Below are 26,698 nucleotides of genomic sequence, written 5' to 3'. Positions count from 1 at the left end.
AAATTGTATATTGTTTGGGTGTTGCATGGATATGAGAAGCAGAGTAGTTTTGGGGCTCATGATAATTTCCTTTGATTGGTTTTGCCTAAGTATAAGATGTCTGCCTTGTCGCCTTCTGGCTTTGTCCAGTTATTTTAAGGCTACTCATTTATATGTTAGAGGTTAGATAATTTTCTTAAGTTAAAAAGAGCTGCATCAGGTTTTTTTTTTTTTTTTTAATTAGTTTCCCATGTTAGGAATTGTAATTGCAGAGTATTCCTTTCTACTCCAAATAAACAACCTTTTAATTCAACGTGTAAGAATCAGAATGATTACTTTGGAGGAGTACAAAGAGACAATAATCAAGCAGTTAACACTTATTAAATACCTACTGTGTACATAAACTACCTTGAAAGTATGTTTAAAGGGAGGATGTAATCTGAACAATCTGAGTAAATTTAAGAGTTCTTAATTTGTAATAGCAATTTTCTAAAGGTAAATAGCTATCACTGAGACAATTTTTACTTTTAAAGGTGAAAAGGTGTTGAATGAAGCAGCATGCATCAGTAAACGAGTAAATTAAAATTTGTGCTTTGCTATCAAATCAAGTAATTGAGCTTGATTTCCTTCATCCTTATAAAGGAATTGATGGTGTCATCTACCTCCTAGGATTGTGGGAGATTCAAATATAACATAATTGAATATTTTGCAAACAGTAAATCACCATACAAATTTAGTTATTATGGTTGATAAAAGCTGGTTACTTCTCCAGATAATCAACTACACATAACATTTGCAGAGATTATTTCAGAGACTCTATGAATCACTAACGCTATCAACATATTCCCTAATAGTTGGAAGAAAACCATCATCATTTAAGCTCATGGAGAAAAAGCCGTCCCAGATGGGAGTAGCATAGCAGAGAACAAACCTCTAGAGAGAGATTCCCCACCCCGCATCCCCAGCTCCCACACCCCAGACGCAGAGTGGTGACAGTTCTGCTGATCCTTCCACTCTCTCTTCCTTGTCCTCTTATTGGGTGGTCGGCCTGGCACACTTGCCCAGTGCAATTCACAGATGAAGACAAAGGGAACTATAGGAGTCAACAAAGTAGATGACAACTTCTGATTACTCAGAATCCAGATTTTGCCTTTCCCTTCTCCTCTGCAGTCTCCTGTACCTCTCTAGCTTTCTCACATTTCTTCCTTCCTGAGCCATGGTATCCTCAAAGCTCCTCTGCCTCACCTGTGTCTTAACCCAAACAGCATCATTCCCTGCTGGAAATCCAGTACAACAGAGGCATTGTTCTTGCATTGCCTGTATCTATAATGTTTAAGTATCTTTAATTCTGCTTTTATTGACTTTCTTATTTCAGTTAGATTTCAGAGCTAGCCAATTTTCCATAAAATTCTTTTTGTACAGAGGATGACAACCAACCCACCCCTACCAGTCCACATTATAGGGAAAGGAGATAAGAATCCAACTCTGAACCTAACTTTGTTCTAGAGTCTGGTTGGGTTCCGCCTGGATCCACCTGCTTGACTTTGACTTTGTTACCCTTGCATCCCCTCATGACTATGCCTTGGCCAGCCTCTGGCCTGGTTCCCTTTTCTGGCTGCCAACCTTGCACTAGCTCCCTTAGGTTATAAAAATGTCAGGGCATTTAATTCCTAGTAAGACGGCAATGAACAAATTGACATATTATTCAAATACTAAGCTTGGAAGGGAATTTCATTTGCTCTCATTAGTACCATTAGCAGCAGTCATTCTCTGTTAGAAGGTCAGAGCCATGTAGATGAGTATATAGAACATTTCAATGAGGCCCATTCTTTGAGGTAAAAACTTCAACTGTGCCAGTCAAACTGATTGATAGTATTTGGGTAGAAGAAAAGTTTATCCAATTTATAAGGGCATGCTCCTAAACAAAGCTTTCTTCACACTTTACATAAGAAAAATCCAGAGCTGCCCTAAAAATCTTGTTACTATTTCTGAGCAGTGTCGGTGTAGAATGACATAAATACCGGAAAGTCTTCTAAATCTTATGACATAATGATAATTGCTAACACTTTTGCAGGTTTACTATATGTCAGGCACTTTGTGAGCACGTTACAAGTATCATCTCTGCACACATTATAAAATTAACATAGATTAAGAGTAGGCAGGATGGTGTATTAGTTGAGCTCATTAAATGTAGCTCTCTCTCTGATTAACTGTATGCTCTTTGGGGGATTACTTAACCTCTCGGGCCTTAATTTCCTCATCTGTATAATAAAGATGGTAAAAGTACCCTGCTCATGGGGTTGTTGTGAGGATTAATGGAGAGATAATAACTACTTATGTTTTTTTTTTTATTTTTTATTTTTTGAGATGGAGTCTCACTCTGTTGCCCAAGCTGGAGTGCAGTGGCATGATATCGAGTCACTGCAACCTTCACCTCCCTGGTTCAAGCGATTTTCCTGCCTCAGCCTCCTGAGTAGCTGGGACTGCAGACTGATGCCACCATGCCTGGCTAGGTTTTGTTTGTTTTGTTTTTGTATTTTTAGTAGAGACGGGGTTTCGCCATGTTGGCGCCAGACTGGTCTTGAACTCCTGACCTCAGGTGATCCACCCACCTCTGCCTCCCAAAAGTACTGGGATTACAGACGTGAGCCACTGCATCCCACCACTACTTGTATTTCTTCAGTGATTTCCATGTGCTATGACTTTTCTCCGAATAAAAAGGTTAATTACCTTAAATAGGTTAAACAAAGAGTACTTATAACAGTATCTGGCACTTAGAAAGTCTTCTATTTTATTCAATCCGAGAACTCATAGAGCTCTCACATGATGTGCTCCTCTCTGTTCTGCTGTATGTTTGGGTTTCCTACCATCACGCCACACATGGAAACTAACTACATGGTCAGCACATTGCCCAAATGGCTGCTATTCTTTCCTCACTCACTCTGGCTTGTAGTTACTGCCAAAGTCCTCCTTACAGTCAGACTAATGCCCACACTCTTCATTAATACTTTTCTCCTTTCAGTTCTTTATGACCAAGACCATACTCCACCTCTTCCACCATTTTCTGCATTTTTCCACCCTTCTTTTTTTTGACTGCAGTGATCATAAGGCTTCGGAAGAAATCAAACCTAACTTCTTACTGGAAAACAGTGGGGACTTTGATGCTGGAATAACAGCTTCTATGGTCTTTCAACCTATAAATGAACCTGGATATACTGCCAAGAGAAAAAAAAATCCATGAAAATAGGGTAAAGACTGGAGAATAATAATGTACCCAAATCATAAATTCAACTAGAAGATTGCTTTTTTGACCTTTCTAAATGGTGCCTAACTATATACTTTTAAAATTCTTGTATTTTTGGAAGAAATAAAAACACTATTTGTCAAAATCAAAGAATGTTAAGATTTTAACGAAAGAGGAAGTCTCATAAATATTAAGTTTCCATCCACCTCAGTTACATTCATCCCTAAACAATATTGTCATGTGCCATACATTTCAACTACATAGATGATGTAGTTGTACCTGCTTCCAAGAGGATGATTTATGTAAGTTGGTCCTGTTTGAAAAACTTGCATACTGTAAGATATACTCAGTTTCCTTGGCCACAAAAAGCTTGCTCTGGCATTGTATGCATATTGATCATTTTTAAGCGGGCTTAAAAGATAAATCAGATGTTCTCTTCCTGACTCATTGTAAAGAGGAAACAACAGACAAAATACCTCTCAAGTCTACTGTTTTTAAATTCTAATTTCATCCCCTTAGCTCAGAACCTCCCTCATTCTTGTCCTGAATTGTAACATTAACTTCTGGACTCATTTCTGTCTACACATTAGTCTATTTTCTGTGCTGCTGCCATTATTACATTTCCAGACATTTCTGATTCTCATCTCTCCCTGGTTTTTCCACACTGTTCTGTTTCTCAAGATCCTCCTTTCCCCAGCCTCCTATTGAACGCTGGCTATTTCTTTAAGGTTTATCTTAGTACTTCCTTCTCCACACAGCATTTTCTCTCCCCTCCTCTGTAATCTCTGCTCTGCACCATTTACTCCTAAGGATATTCCAAGGATTTCCTGAATCAAGGAACTCTGCACTACTACTATCTTTTCAATGTCAGTGTCCAACACAAATATATTCAATATAAGGATTTAAAAAAAAATGAGAAAATGAATGAGCATTAAAATTCTTAAGCAAACAAAACTACAGACTACTTGAGACCAACACCTCTCTGGGAAATCGTGGACTTGCAGTCACTAGAATCAAAGGATTTCATTGATCTGTATTTCTGTAGAGAAAAGGGAAATTTCACAAAGAATACTCACCTTCTTGTCCTATCTATATCATCCTAATTTATCAGAGGTGCTTGAAATTAACCTCCGACATTACATAAAAGACCCTATTTGTTGTGCTTAACTCTAGAGTGTCACTGTCTAATAAGATAGCACTAGACACACATGGCTATTTCAATTACTTAGCATTAAATACAATTTGAAATCTGTTTCATCAGTCGCACTAGCTACCTTTCAAGTGCTTAATAGCCATATGTAGCCACATATAGTAGTAGTTTCTATATTGGACTATGCAGATAGAGAGCATTTCTAGCATCACAGAATTTTGAACAGCACTGCTCTGGAGCTCTGCCTCTCCACCACACCTAAACGTCGGTATGGCCCAGTTATTCAAGCCCAGTTATCCTCTGCCCATCCTTATATGAGTAGAAAGTTCTTTAGAATAAATTTCAAAAAATAATAATTGGAATGTATATGCATTTAAAATATTTTGTTATTTTCTCTCACAGTCAAGGCATTCCAGATTTTACCATTTGGTATTGCATTTCAGTGAAATTATAAAAACGCACACCTCCCACTTGATATGAGACTTCTTATTTGCAAATCGGTGGTGAAGACAAACACATATAGGTGGGTGAAGGGACTCAAGACTTTTCTACTCTTTAACATTATTATTTTAATAATTTCATAAATGTGCATACTTATATTAACTCTGCTAGTTAGTATCGTGATTCAGGCATTCCGATTCTTAAGCCAAGACTCTTTTTCTACACCATGTTGCCTATACATGTTCCATCTAAAGAGTTGGGAAGTCAACAGTTAGACCAGCATATAGCCTATAGCCATGTCTATGACTTCTTGCAGGATTTTTTTTTTTAGTTGAGATGGAGTTTCGCTCTTGTTGCCCAGGCCAGAGTGCAATGACGCAATCTCGGCTCACTGCAACCTCCGCCTCCTGGGTTCAAGTGATTTTCCTGCCTTGGCCTCCCAAGTAGCTGAGATTACAGGTGCCTGCCACCATGCCCAGCTAACTTTTTGTATTTTTAGTACAGACGGGGTTTTACTATGTTGGCCAGGCTGGTCTCAAACTCCTGATCTCAGGCGATCCACCCACCTTGGCCTCCCAAAGTGCTGGGATTACAGGTGTGAGCCAAGATGGCTGGCTGACTTTGTACAGCTTTATAGCTTCTAGACAGGAACTATGAGCTCATGTGTTTTTCACATTTTTTGGATTTTCTTTTTCAGACTGCCATTGTTTATACTTATAAATATGACAACAATGAAAAACCATGTAAATATGTTTGACTATTTATTTTGTTAGGACATATTCCTCATAGTAGAACTGTAGGGTCCAAGGATATGAAATTTTTAAAGACTTTGCTACACATTGCCAGCCTGATCAACCCCCAACCCGCACCCAGGATACACTGCTATATGTATATGGAGAATATACTATACATATACAAATTAAATGCCATTTTAATAATTAGCAACTATTTTTTAAAGAGGAAAGCAAAAGGAGGAAGGGGGAGATAATGTCTGGTTTAGGAAAAGTCTGGAAAATGGGAACACATATATACTGCTATATGTATATGTATAGTATATTCTCCATATATATGTATAGTATATTCTCCATATACATATAGCAGTGTGTATGTGTTCCCATTTTCCAGACTTTTCCTAAACCAGACATTATCTCCCCCTTCCTCCTTTTGCTTTCCCCTTTAAAAAATAGTTGCTAATTATTAAAATGGCATGTTTAATTTGTAGCTATTTTTAAAATAATAAGGGAAGTGCTTTTTCTTACAGATTTATGAGACCTCATTACATAACATGGATATTCACTTTTTCTCTTTCATATATGTTGCAAATATTGCTTCTAATTTGCTATTTATCTTTTTAATTTTGTATGTAACATATTCTAGAAGGAATAAGGTTTCATATTACCATTCCTTTATGATTTTTGTCTTCGAGGTCATCCTTTTCTATCGTAAATTCTATATTTTCTTTCACTACTTTCATGGATCCACATTTTGTACTGGAATTGCCAACCCATCCAGTATTTTCTTTCATGTTAGGGGTGTGCAGAGTTAAGTAATTTTTCTGAATAAATGTTCCACCAAACTAATCAAAATTAACAGGTTTCAGATATAAACTATTGTTGTTTATTTAAAATAAATAATTTAACATTTAAAAACAATTAAAATATTGAAATGGTGTCTACTGAACATTTCAAAATATGTGTGTTTCAGAGTGGGGAATTATTATAATAATACCACTCTAAAATATCCAGCTAATAATACCATGAAGTGAAGACCAGTTGATTGCCCCTTTATATACTAAAAATATAATGAATTGTTCTTTCCTACAAATGAGTTTACATTTTTCCTGTCAGATTCAGACCCACACATTGTATAATTCTTGATAAGTTTAATCATTTTTGATGACAGCCTCTATTGCTTATTGAACAAAGCCAACATATTTTATAATAAAGTCTGATAATAACATACCAAGCACCTCTATTCCTAGTGACTTATAAATGCTATTAATAGAATTAATTAAATTTGAGGGTTGATTTCTGAGAATCATACTACCCATTAGTAATTTCCACTTTCCTTCTAAGAACATTGGCCTTTTACTACACAAAGAGGCAAGAGCTTTCTAAGTCTATCTTATTCTCCAAATTAATCACTATTGTCATTATCATTATCATCATGATCACGGTACCATTACTTTCATTTTCATTTGAAAAGTCTTAGAATTCTAGAAAAAAAAAAGTCCAATTCTTTTCATATCAAAAATTACATAGTGGTCAATAATAAAATTCACCTTAATAAAATAATAGGTTAAAAACTAACTCCTAAAAATGGAGTATCTAGATGATATCGAGTCATCATTCATTGGCTTGATCTTTATCAATTTTAGAAATATTTTCCTGGAGTTTAAATATCATTAATTTTTTAGAAGAGGCTATACTGTTTTACTCAATATGGTTCTTTTTTAACATGTTAAAAAACTGTTAAATATCTATCTCCTTAGTAGAGATAAATGTTTGCAGATAATTATCTATTGGTCTATGACTCTAGGTAGCTCTAGAGATTAAAGCTAAATGTTAGCAAACACTACAAATCATTCAAAATTAACAAGAAAGCATAATTTAAACAAGAGTTGAAACAAACATTGTACAATTAAAACATCTTGACAAAATTTACAGTTTAAAGCAAGTACATCAAAAGTCAATTTTGCTTCTTAAGAATGTAAATACCAAAACAACTATAAAAGAATCTTCCATCTTGTGATCTCTCAGTTGAAATTACTTCAGAAGTTTTTGTGTACATATGGCCTAATGTCAGACGAATAAAGATCACAGAAATTTGGGCACATACTGGTTTTTACACACTTGTAGCTCTAATATCTAAGCTGGCTGGTAGCCCATAACCACAAAGACTGAGACAAACTCACTATAGAAATTTTTTTTTCATTTTAATTAATAGAAAGGAACTATCTATACTTTATCATGTATTTTAAACATGGAATAGTGAAATAAAAATATTTTTTAGTAATTTCCCTCATCCATACTACTCTCTTCTCTGACATACATAGATTTAACCCTTTCCAGTACTGGTGGGAAAGAAAAACGCTTGGGTAAGAGATGATTTACACTTTTATCTTTACCTTTGGTCTATCTTTTCATTTCTTTTTTTCTCTCTGTGTGTCTCTGTCTTGCTTCTTCTTTCCCTCTTTTATTTTTCTTTTAATAAAACATAACACTTTCTACCTCAGATATTATCAGTTTCAATAATTTTATACTTTAAAATAGTTTGCCAGGTACCATCTTTCACTAAGTTTTAGAAACTCCCTATTCTTTAGTAATAACAACTTATGCTTATGAAAGCTATATGGTCATAGCTCATTTGTACTCAAACCACAAAGGGAAAAAGAAAGGAATAAATTCAGATACAAGCATGAGCATTTCCAGTGTTAGTTGCTATTATAATACTTTTGATATCGGTCATCATGGAAACAGTTTTTATTTGAAATCATGGCAAATAATTTTTTTGAAAAATGATTATAACTCCTTGCTTAAACTTAGAAAATGGCTTGGACACATGGAAACTTGAGAGACTAAGGAAATAGCAATGAAAATCACAGAGCATACATACATTTAATAAAATTTAAGTTTTCCTTTTCTAAGAAAGCATGCTGTATGAACAAACTTGGGATCATTTATTGGCTTTTATCCTAATTAGTGCCAATTAAGGGCATATAATTGATTTTAGTTCACTAAGAAAGTATTTTTCAAAAAGATTTTCCTATATCGGCACTTTTTCAGGTGGATAGTCAATATACTAGAATAACAGTAGGGCTTTGCTACTATTTAGTTAGGTTTTATTTCTAAAAGCTGCTAAGACAACTTTGTTCTAAGAGGAAGGAAAGAAGTTGCATAAGTAAACCCCTGGCTATAATTAGAGTAAATCCTAATATCTTATGAGGAAGTCAAACATCAAACATCAATAAAGACTATGAACAAGTAATCGAAATAAGTTATTATTAAAGAAATTGTTCTCTTTTAACTTGCTCTGTGCGTACCAAAGCCTCCCATTTTGAAACAAGCTGCCAGGGTGATACGCAAACAATGCATGAGAAGGCGTCTGCGCTCTGGGAACTGATGCTCCACACAGCCACATTGAATTGTTTACATTCAGTCTCTACCAGCCTCTAAGCAAAAGAGTTCATTTTACACTCACCCATGTTGTATTTACTTCTATTTTTAAACCCTGTAACATACATACAGCCACAATGCCTAAAAGATTAGAATGCTAATAGAAATAATAGATGTTTTTAAAAATATAGATAAAACCGGACTATACATGTTAGATGAGGCTGGCAATAATATGATGAAAGGAAGAAAAAAAAAAGCTCACATACAATAAACACACTAAATAACATGCTGGAAAAGTTGGTCCTACTGATTAATTTAGTAGAAGAGACAAGTAGCTTTGGATGAATGCCACTAATAAGGTGTCTGCTAAGAAAAGCGGACCATTTTCAAAAAACAAAACAAGAAAACACTTTGTTCAGGTCTACATTGATTTGAAGATACCAGTTATTGTATTCTTATTACTTCCTTTGCAGTTTTCTTTCTTTGACTTACACACACACACACACTCCCTCCCCACACACGCACTACCATAAAACTATAACATTTCACAACATCTTAGACTTTCAAATTAAAAACAGCTGAAACCGGAGGTGGACGAGCTGGGGAGGTGGGCAGGAGAAATATATCGGGTGCCTATGTGGGGGTGGGTGTGGGGGCGACAGTGAAATTCCACCCAGCAAGTTATGCCACTGCGACAGAAGTCAGAGAGTTCAGTTTCATAGATTCAATTGTACCTTACCTGGTTTTGTAGTTAAATGCACCAATATGCCCCTAATTCTTCCTCTGAAGTACTACATAAGCTGGAAACTATAGTATTTGACCTTACACATTTCCAGAGAAGAAACTCCAAAGTAACCTTTAACTTCAATAAAAAGCTGTGTTCATTCTTCCCCTTGTGCTCAACACACAGCAATCTAATACACCTCATCATGTGGTCCGTTACCATGGTAGCAATGAATCCAGCTGCTGAAATACAAAAGACTGACAAAAAGTTGCTTTTCTTCCCTCCACCCACCCTGACAAAGTCAGATTTTTTTTTCTGTATGACAAGTCTAATTTGAATATGCTTCTCTTGCTGACTCAACTTCATGAACAAGAAAAAACTAACAGAAGTATAAGAATAAAAGGTTTCCCAACTAACTAATGAAATAACTCTATGCATTTTAAGTCACCACTAATCTTTTGAAATACTGAGCATTATCGACTACTACATCAGCCAACTAAATATTTTTAAATGTCAGTTACTAACTCGATAGGAAATGCAGCAATAATCCCAGAGCTCCTTTAAAAACATTAAAAAATGCAGTAACGTATTCAGTAAACACAGATGCTGAAAACACTACATCAGTATATGAAGGGCTAGTTTCAAAGTGCTTTTTTTCTAGAGCAAACTTCTAATCACAGCTTAGATGTGGGAGGTAAAATTCTTCATTTTCTTTTCATCAAAACCCTGTGTTTAACTGTTATTTAAACAGATTTCAGTTCTTTTAAAATTTATCATTTAAATTTAAAGCAGGCAACACAGCCTGTTGGAATGGACCAGGCTATATTTCGGTGGGGGGCGGGGGGGTGCTCTATATTAAGAGCAACGGTCTTGGATTTGAAACAATATGAACTCTGAGCAATCCTGGGACTCCCCAGATCAATGGCTATGTAGTTAGGATTTAAGGAATCACCTTCAGTGCATTACCAGTCCTTTAGGGAAAGGCCCAGGGAGTCCCAGGTGACTGGAACTTCCGCGCATGCCAGCATGTCAGCACGATCCTTCCTCCCACCATGATACATTCACCAGCCAGTGGGTGCCCCAGTCCTCCAGGGTTGGCTGCTTCATCCCTCAGGCCTCGCATCATCACTCTGCTCTTGCACAACCTTCCTTATTTCCCAAACTTAGCTCATATTTCACAATAATTTGTTTGCATATCTATCTTCTCTCTTTGAGATGGACTCCCCAAGGAAGGGGAACATTGTCTTACTCATCTTTCTCTACCAAGTAACCATCAAAAGACTTGGCAGTAGGTAGGGCTACTTCTTCAATGGATAAAGATGGCATCTGAAAGCTTTCCCTCACCTCCTCCAGGACTGTCTTCACAGCATGTCTCGCTGTGCTTAAACCCTTGAGAGATCTGCACAGAATTTTTCTTAGTACATCACATCACAAAGTGAGGCAAGGCAGAGGAGCTCTTAAGAAGAGCAACTGTGGAATCAAGCAGATGCGGATTTGAAATCTGGCTCTCGCCCATACTCCTTTTGTGATCTTGGACAGGTTACTTAACCTCTCTAACCCTCAGTTTACTCTTCTGTAAAATTCCTACTTTAACGAGGAATGAAAATGGATTAAATGAGATAGTCCAAGGAAAGCACCAAGCATTGAAGAATACTAAATACTCAATAAATTCTGGCTAGTATTATTTAGTAAATATGTGATTTTTGAACAAGAGGGACCATGAGAAAGCTGACTGGCATGTGACTTCCCTTTGCTGAATAAAGTGTCATTTTCAACAAGATACGCATTAACAATCCTATGTTTCCTAACATAGACTTACATAACAACACAGCATAAATATAGAGACCTTTTCAGGCAAAGAGCAAGGGCTGTTTGCTCCAACCTACAAACCAGCTAGGAGCAACCGATCAGTCAAAAGGTTATGCATATTTCTAGTATGAAATGGACTGTGGGAAGAACGTTAAACATGGCAGTTAATTTTTTTCATCTTTAAATATGGAAGCAAAACACAAGTAAAGCAGTTCATTGTGGTATTCATTTTGGATTCTTAAAAAATGGTCTATATGTTATTTGTTAATGATACTTTCTCAAATTAAGATGAACTGTAAAGAATCTTCATCATAAAGGTCTTTAAAATATAAATTACATACATAGATTACATTTTTAGTAATTAACCAATATTGTGTAAACCGCAGCCTTTACAAGGTCACCTTGATCTCTAACAAGTACTGTAAACTGCTCACCAGTGTAGACTTTTAGCTGCTTCTCTCCATAGTCATCAAATTCAGGAAATTACCTGACACCAAAACCAATGGCATAGGAAAATCAGCATTAAAATCCCTTTGAAGAATATGGTACAAAGAAGCAGCCAGGGGTTAAAAAAGCCTGTGGTAGAAAAAAACAATTTTTTTTTTCATTGCAGGAAGTTACCAGAAAGAATAAAGTGAATGTTGCACATTGCAAGATTTCTCTATCATTAAAAAGTAAGAAAGAAAGAAAAGCCCTACAACAAATCAGTTGGGATGATTAAAATAGCTTTGGCACTGCTCCAACCTTGAAAAAATCCTTCAGTGTGGTGACTCATGATGATCCAATCCTATAAAATGTGTGAGGCCGACCAGGCAAAAAGGCAGGGAGCAGCTACACCGGAAAATTAGCACTCCCTAATCCTCTTCAAAACAGTTGATGAAGGAGAGACTATTTGAATAATTTGAACCTCAATTTGAATAATTCATACCTATTCTCATGTGTGGCTGGCTGAATAGAGAATCTCTCACTGCCTGCATTTATTTCATCAGGAGTGTTTACCATGTGTATCTCATTGTTTTTCATTTTGTAAATGTAAGAGCCTATCATTGATCTAGTTAAGGTACACTGCTATTAAAGCATTTAATATGATTGATTGCAAACAGAAGGTACATCCTTTGTCAGATGTTAAAGTGACTGTTGATTCTTTAACCCCTAGGGAATATGATGCTAGTATATTTGGTTTCAGAAAGTTTTAAACCACGTTTTGCAAATGTTAAAATTAAACTTCCCCCTCATGTGAACAAAATATGCAACATAACCTGTGCTGTTGTGACCCACTTAATTTCATATGAAGAATTCAATCACTTAGAAACAGTTTTTGAGACATAGGTGGTGATGTTTCAGAAGGTTCCCCAGGAAGTCAATTTGCCAAATCCTAGTCCCATAGAAGGAGGAGGGAGCTTCAAGGTTATATGCTTCACTGCTCTCTCTTCAGATGTGAGAGCACCTAATTTCCCAAAAACTCGAGGTAACAACATGCGCTCAGAGGTCACTCGCTTAAATTAAACAACATGGCTACAAAAAACGCCGACGGCCAGTGTTAATGAAATTAAAACAAGCAAAACAACTTGAAACTCTGAAAATGCAATTTTCACACCATATTTAAGAACTATTATTTATTTTTTCACACCATAAAGTGCTTTATTGTTAGAGCACTGGTTTAAATTAAAAAAGAAAGTGTATTGACAGCATAAAAAAAAAAGACTGTGATCTACTGAACAATTTTTGCAAACACATTGTTTCTTGGGCCACTTTGAGCAGCTGACCTAAAAAATATTAATCGGATTAGTATCTATTCTGTTCATAAAAATTTCTTATGAAAGAACAAGTGTGTTGCAAGCCATCTCAATTTATACAATTTAATATCAAGATATTCTATTTTACCCTTAAGATGTTTCAAACATGCACTTTTCCTTTGAATTGTAATAATGGGGCTATAAATAATAAGGATTTCTTTATGTTTTTCTTCTGTGAGCACATGACAGAAAATATCTGTTTTTAAATAACACTATGAAATTGATGGCTCCATATCTTACAGATAACCTATTGTGAACTCTGAATCATTTTGCCGTATCATTTTTGGAAATTTATTCTCAAGCCTCTGTTTTTGTATTTTTTCATGTCTTTAAAATTCATAATTATATACTTATATTCTGGATGTATTCTTAGTGAAAAATATGTTGGTTTTTAAACTTAATAATAAAAAGTTGTACCTTTCCATGTTCTCATGAAAAGATAATGTTACATGTCCATTGTGGAGAAGTTGAAAAATACAGAAAACATTTATGAAATAATATTAAAAGCACTTACAAGTCAACTATCAGAAATAACCAGTATCAACATTTTGATGTATTTCTTTATATGTTGAAATTTCACGGCCGGGCGCGGTGGCTCATGGGTCATCCTGTAATCCCAGCACTTTGGGAGGCTGAAGTGGGTGGATCACCTGAGGTCGGGAGTTCAAGACCAGCCTGACCAACATGGAGAAACCCCGTCTCTACTAAAAATACAAAATTAGCTGGGCATGGTGGCGCATTGCCGGTAATCCCAGCTACTTGGCAGACTGAGGCAGGAGAATCACTTGTACCGGGACACAGAGGTTGCGGTGAGCTGAGATCATGCCACTGCACTCCAGCCTGGGAAACAAGAGCAAAACTCCGTCTCAAAAAAAAAAAAAAATCAGAATAATTTTGAATATTGCCTTTTCACTGAATGAAAGAGATGTAAAATCAGCACGCTATGGTATTATACATTCTTTGAAAATACCTTTTAATTGTTGCATAACATTTTAATATTTTTATATATCAGAATTTACTTAACTATCCCTTATTGCTAATATATGTTTAGTCTTTTCCAGGTTTCTAATTATAAGCAATATATCTTTGCATATAAATTTTTGGTTATACGTTGGGTTATTTCCTTAGAATAGATTCCTGGAAGTGCAGGGAGATTACTGAGTTTCACTTAGAAAATCTAAGAATAAAATTTAAAAATTGGCAGAATCAATACTCATAATTTAGTCTTATACCTCACTTGATTGATTTTATTTATGAGGAAGCTGAGGCTTAAAGAGGTGAAATAACTTGCTTAAAGTTCCAGCATGAAATTACTCTAGAGCTAGAACAGAAACAGCGTTCTTTGTGAGTCTACTTTGCTTTTTGTAATTTTACCATGCTGACTCTAAATGGCAATTCATCTCTGAGGGCCTCCCTCTCAGTTCCAGTTTGATGTCATCTGTGAAACCCCATGGATGTGTTCCGGAGTACAAATCAGGAATGGTAGTTACTTTGAGGTGGGTGATGCTGTTTTGTTCGTTTGCTTTTTTTTTTTTTTTTTTTTTTTATCAGGGACAACCCACATGACGGTATATCTAAAGGCACCTTCCATTGGTGGCAAGACAGAATGGATACTGAGAAGTAAATATTCTCCCAGATAAAAATCTGTTCTGTGGAAAACAAAATGGAAAAATTCCACGAGAGTTGAAGGGTCAGGGTGCTCATCAGGTTAGTGAGCTGAGATTGATATAAAATTATTAGGGCTCTTTCAGGGCCTCTGAGTTCTTTTACAGCCTTTTAGCATGTTGGGATATCAGAAAATCCATGTGCTTTGAGTGGAAGACTGTCAGGTAACTCAATAAGTACCTGTCTGGTCACTCTCTGTGACAGTCCCATATCCTGTAAACCCAGGTGTGTTTGCACAGCCATGACATCTCCATTTGATGGATATATCCTCTCTCAGCTAAAGGGAAAAGGGAAGGATACTTCTGAAAATTAAGTCTACCTGTGAAGTCAAGGAAACAGGCAGATTCCTGAGATCTCACTTTTAAAAGAATTCATTTTCTTAGTCTGGATACTAAGTACTAGAGATTGTTGTTTCTTAGGTTCTTGTATGTGGCTTATTCTAAAATGAGATGTTCTGATTCAGTACATTTTAATTAAGCACTTTCTAAAATCACTTAATGAACTAGGTGTAGTCAAAGATGGCCTCCAATCTAGATGGGGAGATAAGAACATGGAAAAAGGAAATATTAACTGTAGCTATAACAATATATGAGAAGGAATATGACCAACTGATTTGAGAGTAGACAGAGAATTTAATTAGGTCAGCTTAGGCAGAATGTTAAGGAGGGAAAAATTACCCAGTCAGTGTCCCCTGAGCTTGGAAAGCATTTGTTTGGGGGATATTAGGTGTATTTTCCCAGATTCTTTTAGTTTGTATTCAGGGACTTGGAATACATCAGCACAGTACACATTCTAAAGCTCCATGGAGAAATGCCTGACGTACTCTAAAAGCATATTCAGTGACCAAGATGAGATGTAGGAGTGACAGAGGCTACTGACTTTCTCTCTTCCTTCCTATGTAAGGCTCCCTGGGGAACGGACAAGTAATTATGTAGTCAGTGGGTAACGAGAGGGTGAACTATAACCACATATCAAGTAATATGTGTGTATGCATCATAGACAATGGGATGGAGAGAACTGGGAAGCAAATGCGATGTCGTGTACACTGCAGACACACAAAGTTAATTATTGATGACATTATGACAAAAAAAAGAATATGAGAAAATAAAGCAAGTTAGAAAAAATTAGGGGAAGACTGTAGGATAAATTATTATGGTAAAACAAAGATTAAGAAACAGTTAGAAAAGGATATAAGGTGATTTGGGGGAAAGAAAAAGAGAAGCATATGTGGTTCAAGAAAACACATAGCAAAATTCCCAAGAAGGGGAGAACACAAAAAAAGGAAATACTGAAGAAATGCACACTATTCTGGAAATTGTTTGACAAAACTGAGACAAGCAACATACGAATATTTGGAATTTCATTCGATACACTTAAATGAATTCCATTATTGGAATGAATAAAAAAGGTCCATCTAGTGATTGAACAAATTTCATATAAATTGACCCATAATATAAAGATAACAGGCACTTTGAACCCTTCTGGGTGTCTGTGGTAGCAAATACTCTGCCAGCAAGGACTGTGCATCTGGTATTTCAGAGGTCCCTGGTGTCAATCCGGGAGGCATGCTCCTTGCTCCACACTGGTCAGTTCTCCATCACGCCACTGCATTCTGTTTAGAGCCTCATAGTGACATGTGAAAGGGAGAAACTGGAGAAGGTACGATGGTGAACAATGAACAGGAAGAACAGTGGAAGAGAAGCCTGTGAGGGAGGCACTTGACCATTTGCAAGTATATCCCAGTGAAAATAATGGTGAATAGATGTTCTTCGTTTTTTACCGAAGCTACCATAGTATGTTTTTGCCAGGCTAGACATTAGGAAGAAGCTCCTAATATAGCACCAAAATTCTAGCTTATAAGTATACAAGTCAGGAAGACATTAACATTCTATATTATTCATCAAGGACGATTTTTCAAAGGATATTAGCCACTTATATTTGTAGTACATGTAAGAACGCTCTCTACATCCCAGTGATGACCTGGTTTTGTATTTAAATTCTTTTATACATACATACAGAGCATAGAGAAAGCCGACAATATACATTCAATCCTGTGGTTGGGCCTTCCCACCCATACTGTCATACTTGTAGCAACCATATGTAAAGAATGAACATAAAGACTATTTGTTTTATCTGTTTCAAACTTTATGACATCCTCAGTATACACTGCAGACCAATTAAAAATAAAAGTTAGCAAAAATATTTTGTAATCCTTTATAATCCCAACAACCACAGTTAACATCTTTATAGTTACCATTTCCTATCTGTCTCTATGTAAATATGCAGGTTGGGTAAAATGAATTGTTACCTTTAAAACTGTATATTTTCCCAGATTTTAAGGAAGGCTACAGAGTTCATGGCTTTATGATTGCTCTTTTTTGGAATAAATTTTAATAGGTGTATTGCTTATATATAGCTTAGTCTGGAAGACAGAGGTGGAGGGAAAAGAAACTAAGCCACTTTATGTAAAAGAGAAAAGAAATTGCTGTGTTTATTATGGGTGATATAGGTGGAAAATTACAAGTTATGAATTGGAATGGGGAAGGGACTAGGGGATAGATCAAGGGAGAGAATAGGTGCTGAGGTGCTGGACGTGGGGATAAGGGCCAAGTCAAAGCAAACACCTACCTGTGGGGGAAGCAAGTTCCAGAAACGGTGGCCTAGGAAGAAACGGTCAATGGATTCTATTATTAGGATGAATAAGAAAGGCCAATCTAGTAGTTGTCTTATGAAGGGCAAGACTTACAGTTCAACTAATACTTATGCTGAAGACTAATTTCAATGATTCTGAGTTGTATTGTCTCTGTTATTGTGCAAACTTTAGGAAAGCTTTGGGAGCTGGCCGAAACTTTACAGTGATAATTAAGTCTGTGTCCATGCTTAGAACGGGGTATGAGGATAGAATGTCACCTCTGAGGTGATTTGGTGGTATCTCTGACCTCTCTGAGAAAGGGACATTTGAGATGACACCTGTGAAAAAGGAGGTGAGGGATTTCAGGCAAAGGGAGACCTGAGTCCATGAGTGGGAGGAAGCCTGGTGTGATGGAGGAATGCAGGAACAGCAGTGTGGCTGGAGCACTGTGCAGATGGGGGACAGGGTCACACAGGGACCAGGACTTTGAAGGCCGTGTTAGGGATTCTGAAATTTATTCCCAGGGCAGCACAAAGCTTCTGAAGAATTTGAATGATAATAGTGATAAAACACAACTTTTATTTTTAAAATATCACTCTGTCTATGGTGTGGAGAGTAGATGGGACAGAGGAAAGGGTGGATACAGTGAAACGAGTTTGGAGGCTGACGGATGATGCTGGACTGGATGCTGATGATGGGGACAATGACAAGCGGACATATTTGAAACATATTTTGAAGGTAGAATGGACAGGGATCAGTCATAGATTGAACGTGGGAAAACGAGTGAGAATAAAGTATTTTTAAAACCTCCCAGCATTCTAAGATAAATGGAGATGCCATTTACTTTAATGCAGAAGCTGGCTTGGGGCAGGAATGCGCTGAGGGAATGTAATGAGGGGAGAGGTGTGTGCCAGGGACAGTTTTGAATTTGAGATGTCACATAGGCTGTGTATGTATAAACCTGAAGCCCTGAAAATAGGATTTGGATGCAGATACACATGTGGAAGTTGTAGGTAGAGAGGAATTTTTTTTAAGCCCTGGGAGAAGAAGAGATTGCACATGTAGAGAATCATGCCTAGGATGCCACCCCAGCTCAGGGAGGCCTAGGAAGTAGGAGAAACACCATGTGAGTGTGCTTCTATGGACTCTAAGACAAGGGAATTTTTCAGGAAGAAAGGGGTGATTCTTGAGTTGAAAGTTACTGAGAAGTTGAGTAAGATGAGAATGGAAAAAGCATCCATTGGCTTTGGAATATGGAGATTACGATGACTTAGTAAGAACCTTTTTTGGAGGGAATGCTGAGGAAGCGGAGAAGGATAGAGGACAAGGAAGTGGAGTCAGCCTGTGTAGACAATTTTTTGTTTCTTTAGAAACTTTAATTTGTACGAGAGCAAATGTAGGGCAGCAATTGAAAGGAAATATGAAGTCAGGGAAAGATTTCTAAATATAGGAGACTCTTAAAAATATTTACCTGCTGAGTGGTCCACTAAAGGCAGAGAGACGGAGCATGTGTGAGAGAAAATGGCTGGTTGAATGCACTCAGTCCTTGAGAGGATGAAAGGGGATAGGATACAGAGTGTACGTGGCAAGAAACTGCCTTTCCTGCGGCACCAGAGAAAAAGGAGTTGAAGGCTGCAGATGATGGTATACTTGCACGTTTGGAATCCTAAGGAAGAGGGAGTTTCTATCTAATGACTTTTATGTTTTCAATGAAGTAAGAAGCAAGGTTGGTAGCTCAGACATGGAGTGGGGAGAAGTGTGATGCAAATGGGGAAGTGATGAACCAGTCACCATGCAGAGGAGGAGAGTGAGCTGACTATAGAAATAGTAGGATAGCCATGGAGTGCTGCAAGCACACCTGAAGTGCTTATCATGAGCCTAGTAGGATTTCGGCGTGGTCTGCTGTGTGGTTCTCTGCAACAAAGCTCAGTCACATAAACACAAGTAATGGTAAATCAGGTGAGTGAGTTCACTAAGGCCTGGCGAATGTGATGGCAGGACAGGAGGTAGGGACTTGAAGATAATAAAAGGAAAGCTTGTATAAGGGATAAACTATGGAAGAGAAGCAAGTAAGTAAGAAAGTGAAGACAGGAGGAGTCTGATAGCGAGAAAGAAAGAGAACCAAAAGACCCTTGAAAGAACACAAAGAATCACAGCAAAAGAGCTGGAAGTGGAGCATGTGGTATTTGGAGACAGGAACATGTTATTTTGATTGTGGAAGTGGTTAATTTCCTGAAGGTAACCAACTCTAGTGGTCAAACAAGTGGATGGCTGAGGTCAAATGGAGGAATATTTTTCTGGATATGAGGAGGGTATTGATTGGGTCATTCATATCATAGGTATCCTGTAGCAATCAAGACTGAAAACAAGAGGTGGAGTAGGAATGTTTATATGACCTAAGGAGAGCCAATTAAAGTTCTGTGGGAGTCAAAGTTAAGCTCTTTTCTCTGCGATCTATAGTTGGGTAGATTATTTATGCTTTGAGGTCTGCTGATCTTCTTCATCATTGCATAGATAGAACCTCCTTAACTATTAATTGAATGCCAAAGAGAAATGGTGCTGAGAAAGGGGGAAAGAGACAGGGTCCTGAGTATAACCTTTGAACCTTTGGATCTATCCATGTCTAAAGTGCAACTGTCCCTTTTTTGTTAAGCTAGCCAAGTCTTTTTGTTTTGTTTTGTTTTCCTTTTTGTTGCTTGAAAATACAAAGCATAGACTAATATGGATAGATCTGTTTCACCAAAAAGAAATATATAGAAATGCAACAGATTTGTTAGCTACTTACCTAATGACCATTCTCCCCCTTTTCTTTGCTAGCAAAATGCTGAATTATTTGTTGTCTGTGCCTCCACCAAAGTCTCAGGGAAGAGTTTAAGTCAATCACTGCAAATGCAGTTCCCTTGTCAGGCTTTGCAGCAAGGGAATGTCTGCTGGGGGTCATGTATTTGAGTTGTGTGACAGTGAGTTTTATGTGTCAACCTGACTGGGTCACCAGGTGCACAGGTATTTGGTCAAACATTATTCTGGTGTATTTGCAAGGGTATTTCTGGATGAGATTAATATTTGAATTGGTAGACTAAGCAAAACAGATTGCCATCCCCAGTGTGAGTGGGTCTAATCCAACCTGTTAAAGGTCTCAATAAAACAAAAGGCTGAGCAAGAGAGTGTGTGCTTTTTCTGCATTATGGTCTTTGAGCCAGGACACTGGTCTTTTCCTGCTTTTGGATTCAGCCTGGAACTTACACCGTCAGTATTCCTGGTTTCCAGGCCTTTGAACTGCACACCTGGGGACTTCTCAGTCTCCATAATCACATGAACCCATTCCTTATAATACATAGTTTTATAGATGTGTGTGTGTGTGTGTGTGTGTGTGCGCGCGCACACTTGAGTTACATATTGGTTCTGTTTCTCTGGGCAACCCTGACTAATACAAGGAGTATCCCTCAAAAATTCATATCTCGAACTCATAATATGATCTCTTTTAGAAACAGAGTCTTTTCAGGTACAATCAGTTAAGGATCACAATAAGATCATACTGGGTTATGGTGAGCCCTAAATCCAATGACTGTTGTGATGGTTAGTACTGAGTGTCAACGTGATTGCATTGAAGGATGCAAAGTATTGTTCCTGGGTGTGTCTGTGAGCGTGTTGCCAAAGGAGATTAACATTTGAGCCAGTGGACTGGGAATGGCAGACCCACCCCCAATCTGGGTGTGCACAATCTAATCAGCTGCCAGCATGGACAGAATAAGAGCAGGCAGAAGAACGTGGAAATACTAGACTGGTTTAGTCATCTAGGCAACATCTTTCTTCCATGCTAGATGCTTCCTGACCTCAAATATCGACTCCAAGTTCTTCAGCTTTGTTCCTTGTTCCTCAGCTTGCAGACAGCCTATTGTGGGACCTTACCTTGTGATCGTGTGAGTCAATACTCCTTCATAAACTCTCCTTTATATGTACATCTATCCTATTAGTTGTGTCTCTTTGGAGAACCCTGACTAATACAACTAGTATCTGTTATAAGAAGAAGAGAGAACATAAAAAGAGACATACAAATGGTGGAAGCCATGTGAAGACTGAAGCAGGGATTGCAGTGATGCAGCTGCAAGCCAAGGAATGCCAGGACTGCTGGAACCCACAGAAGCTAGGAAGAACCAAGGGGGGATTCTTCTGCAGAACCTTTGTAGGGAGAATGGCTCTGCCAGCACCTCAATTTCAGACCTTTTGCCTACAAGCTATGACAGAATACATTTCTATTGTTTGAAGCCACTAACCTTTGTGGTAATTTGTGACAGCAACTCTAGGAAACTAATGCAGGTAGTTTCTGGGAAAGGTCTCTTCACTCACAAAAGGGACTCTACAGGGTGGGAGGACAATGTTGACACGTCAGGGGGGTGATGAATGGTTCTGTATGGCTGGGCACAGAACAAGTGGAGAGTCAAGACCCAACAAGAGCCCAAAAAGGTAATAAAGCCCAGCTGGCCATTAGCAGGAGCATTGACAAGCAGATGACGCATCATGTGAAGGAGTGGGTCAAGGGAATGATGAGTCAAGAAACAGAACCATTCTCTGAAAATAACGTTACTGTTTCCTTTTCACATGCTGAAGATGATGAGGTTCTTTCACTGCAAGTGTTGGCTAAAGTGGATTGTCAGCTTCCTGTTTTGGGATCACCAACACTTCCTGGGCTTCTTCCGTGCCCATGCCTGACTGCCTTCTTTGGTCTTCCAATAGCTCAGATTCCCTCAGGGGCATGCCACAAGCGGGCCAATGGGTTCCTCTAGCAGGAAGAATCTGCCTGTCCTCTCCTTTAGAACAAGGAAGTTGTCACATCCTCCTGCAATACTTACTACCACAGCCTTACTCTATTTCATACAATCAAATCCCTGGTGCACAATTAGGCCTTTTCTGCACTCTAAGTCCTGTCCTGGAATCCCATCTTCTCCATCAAAGAGGGTCTTTAAGAAATGAAATCTCCCTTTTCAGGAACCTTTTGTCTCCCCTTCTAACAATGTCATCTCTTCTCCAGTCCAGGTCCCTAGAACCCGGTAAATTTACTCCGGAAATGGAATCATGGGCCTTGATTAACTATCTTGTCAGCCAGCAAAAATGACACACATGCGTTTTAATAGGGGCCCTGTGGAGACAAAGAGTTTCAGAAAGCACAGAAGGCAATTATGTAGGTATTTTTGAAGAAAGAAGCACAGTGACCTCACAGGAGTTGGCTTGTGGAAACTAATCTGCTTTTGAATTCAGGGTCCACTACTTGCTTACTGCATGGCCTTGAGCAAGTTAACCTTCTGAGCCTCCACTTCATCATCTGAAAATGGAGGTAACAGTAATACCCACCTAATGGAATGGTGGTGGGGATTCAATGGTAATGAAAAATACCACATATTGAGCCTGGTACAGAGTTACTTTAGCTCTTAGTACTTTTTAGAAGAATTTCTCAACATTTGGCACTATTGATACGTTGGGCCAGATCATTCTTTCCTTTTAGGGACTGCCCTGAGCATTGTAGATTGTTAGCAGCATCCCTGGACTATACCCACCAGATGCTAGCATCACTTCCATGCCCAGGCAGGACAATCAAAAATGCCTACAGATATTGCTAAATGTTCCCTGGACAGCTAAGCTGCCCCTGGTTGAGAACCAGTGCTTTAGAGTAAAGTGGGCAGGCCTCTGAACAGCTCTCAGTAAACAGTGGTTAATAATTTCCTGTCCTGCTTATATGTAGGGCAGAGTCCAAACAAATTATTTTGTTATGAGTAGTGACATTTTTTCTCATTTAAGTAAAAAAATCATCTTTCTTTCCAAACAGTGAAATGTCTATCTCTTACAGCTGTACTTCTTCAAATTTCTCACTCGATGGGCTGGGAAGGTGAAGCAATGGCAGTATATGAGGTGGGTCTGGTGACAGAATTACTTTCCAATGCTGCCATTCCTTTATCTTATTCTTATTTTATTTTATTTTATTTTCTGAGCTGGAGTCTTGCTCTGTCACCAGGCTGGAGTGCAGTGGCTCGATCTTGGCTCACTGCAACCTCTGCCTCCCTGGTACAAGTGATTCTCCTGCCTCAGCCTCCTGAGTAGCTGGGACTACAGGTGTGTGCCACCAGGTCCAGCTAATTTTTGTATTTTTATTAGAGATGGGGGTTCCACAATGTTGGTCAGGGTGGTCTCGATCTCTTGACTTTGTGATCCGCATGCCTCAGCCTCCCAAAGTGCTGGGATTACAGGCATAAGCCACCATGCCTGGCCTATCTTATTTTTCCCCTTAAGAACTCATGCTAATTTTGCTTTCAAGTCAATAGTGTATTTCAGATTGTTTTCATAAAAATGTAATGTTCTTTTTTCCCTTTGAAATGTAACACACTTTAAGACAGCGGTATCTTATCTTGGGGCTTTGAAAGTCCCAGCATATGGCCAAATGCCCCAGTTATAAGGAAAAGCACTGTGTGCGCTTCAAGCTGTATGTGTTTTCTTCAGAAGTTATCAGGTATTATTTATGTTATGGGTTAATTTTTCCATCCTGCTATCAGTCTGCTTATTCTAACATTTTTCTCTTTGTTTCTACATTGCTTTTTAAAGCAAGAGCCGCTGAAAACAAGGGAAAATGTTTCAGAATCCTTAACCACTCAAAATGAAAAAGATAATAATATTAGAGAACAGGTCAATGCTAAAAAAATTTTTCCTAATGAAACTGACCAAACAGAATCAGGAGCACGTGGAAAAAGCTGTTTGAGAGTGTTGAGTCCTTGCAAACATTTCATTCTGTATTCTGTAAAAAGTATTTCAAAGGCATTAGGATCTGGTCCTGTTATTTCCATGGTCATTCCCCAAACTCCTATCAGACCAGAGAGAAGGACATTATGTTAAACACTAATTCTTGTTTTTATGATTTAATGAGCTACTTCTGAGAAAGCTACTGTTTCACCAGCCCATTAGAAATGTCTGGGATGGCTAGTGCAGAATTAAGGCTTGGGTGACCCAGCTGAAACTAATGTCAATGCTTCAGTTATTTATGTTCTTCAGGCTCTCTGACCCGTCTCCACTGGTTAGCGCCTCCACTGGTTACTAGGCAACCACAGCTTATTAAGGTTGTATATGTTACACATGAACCCCAGGTATGTGTATGAAAAGGATCTGAATATCTTAATGAGAAGGCAATCATGAGCTGAGCTAGACTATTACCTTTGTTATTAGGTAAGACAAAATAGGGAGAAGGTGGATTCAGGAGGTGGATTAATAATATTCTAATGAAAAACCTTCATGCTTGCAGTTACAACTTTACACACAACAGCCCCAGGGTTGGATGATATGGGAAATCGCAAAGTGTAATTATCAGATGGAAGAATTCCTGTTAAGAACTGAGTGTAGTGGGCATTTACAAGTCCTGCTACATAGGTCTTCACTTCTAGCACTATAGGAAGGGAGAATCCAGGAGAGAATGGGAAGGCTGTTATAGTAGAGTAATTTTACCATTGTACTTAATGTCTGCAAATGTTTTTTGCCAAAGGAGAATTCCAAGTGCTGTGGGAATATGTCAGGGATTCACATGGTGGCATGCTCCGTTCTTCTCATGGTGGTACCCTTGACCACACAGGAGGAAAAGGAACTGAGAGAGGCTAAATCTGCTTCAGTATAAAACCAGAACGTGTTTAACTGAGGGGATGAGAGGCTCACTTGCTGTGGCTGAATGGGAAGAATGTAACCTTATCTGTAATGTACTAGTGCTGTTTTGCTGCCAAATATATGCTTTGTGGATGCTACTACCCTGGGAAGAAATTCAACTTCAGAAGGGAAGTCATGTGATACTAGAGCTGTTTACATACATTAGGGAGACATGATATAATAAAAACCCGTTCATAAAAAAAGACAGCCACCTTACTTATCCAACTAGGATTGGAAGTAAAAATACTGCAAGTTTTTTTCTGAGTCTGAAGGCATATTATACACAGACACAAGTGCAGTAAAATTTCTAGCCTACTGTTAGAGAATTGTTAGAAATAGACAAAATTGAGAGCTACATTATTTATCTGCTTTGCTAATTTGAAACTATCAGATTTACAGCTTAAGATTTCACTAAAATAAACTCTGTACAGACTTAACATTTGCATTTTGAAAGTGACAAAAATCAGTTGATGGCTAAAATACAAGCTCAAACAGTAAATTGTCGTTACTAAGAATGCACTAACATTAAATCACATTATTATTCACTTTTGTAAACCCATCAGAATTCTAGTTTTTGATGAAAAAACATTGCTCCATCCATTCTTGTGATAATATAGTTTTAAAAATCATACTTATGAAAAGGTAAATAGCATTCTGCAAAGCTCTTCTAGCGAAGTAAAGGGGCAATTCACAAACAAAAGATAACTAATCAGGAACATAACGTGGGAATGTGAACAGAATTCTCATTTTTTTTCTAAAATACTGTATGTTTATCTTACTCAAAGAGATATAGCAGTGTAGATATGTACTGAGATTTAAAAAAATTATTTTCTACTTCTGAAGTATTTAACAGGAAATAGTCATAAAACAAGTTATTCGTATAACAGTAGGAGACCAAAGACATATACATGTATCTTTTCAATGTAATACATAAGGTGCTTAAGAATTGCACTGTTTTACATTTTTTAAAAAAGTAAATATAAATATGTTTTAATCACTTTAGTTGCCATTTTTTAGCACTACAGTATATCTGCCAGTGCCTGGGCTACTTTAATATTCCCATTAAAGGGCAGTTTAGTGCCTTTAGGCTAGGGTTTTACACACACACACACACACACACACACACACACACACTGCACACAAGATGGTAAGCAGGATGTGGTCCAGAAAGACATTTCTGTTTTTCTCATACATATGACCAGCTCCTAGGAAAGTTCCTGATATTTAGTTAATTCTCAATAAATGCTTGATGAATCATAAATCTACTTCTATTCATTATATTTAAAATAAAAATCAACTTTATTTTCTCAGTCTTCTCTCCTTAGACCAGGAATCTTCTCTTGGGGGAAAATAAATTCAAGAATATATAAATATTAGCTAGTTTATTGTACAGTAGAGAGGAGCTGGGTAGTAGGAGACTCAGACATGTCCAAGTTGTGGCTTTGCTGCTAATTATTGGGGTAGTACTT

At 37.7% G+C, this 26,698-nt stretch overlaps 1 protein-coding gene across 8 annotated transcripts in view; it reads right to left on the bottom strand.

The window, feature by feature from the left end:
* DTNA (dystrobrevin alpha) overlaps nucleotides 1-26,698 on the bottom strand; it is a 392,643-nt gene that overhangs the window by 169,602 nt on the left and 196,343 nt on the right. Inside the window, exon 1 of one of the 8 annotated variants that reach the window (XM_025365038.1) lies at nucleotides 9,669-9,884. The exons of the other annotated variants lie outside the window; for them this stretch is intronic. The gene's annotated coding sequence lies outside the window, so the exon portion shown is untranslated. Of the gene's footprint in view, nucleotides 1-9,668; nucleotides 9,885-26,698 lie in introns of those variants that run through there. 8 annotated transcript variants of the gene reach the window in all.

This window comes from Theropithecus gelada, chromosome 18, assembly GCF_003255815.1.
Source record: "Theropithecus gelada isolate Dixy chromosome 18, Tgel_1.0, whole genome shotgun sequence".
Lineage (NCBI taxonomy): Eukaryota > Metazoa > Chordata > Mammalia > Primates > Cercopithecidae > Theropithecus > Theropithecus gelada.
Note: the sequence above shows the minus strand (reverse complement) of the source record. Positions and strands in the feature narration are given on the sequence as shown.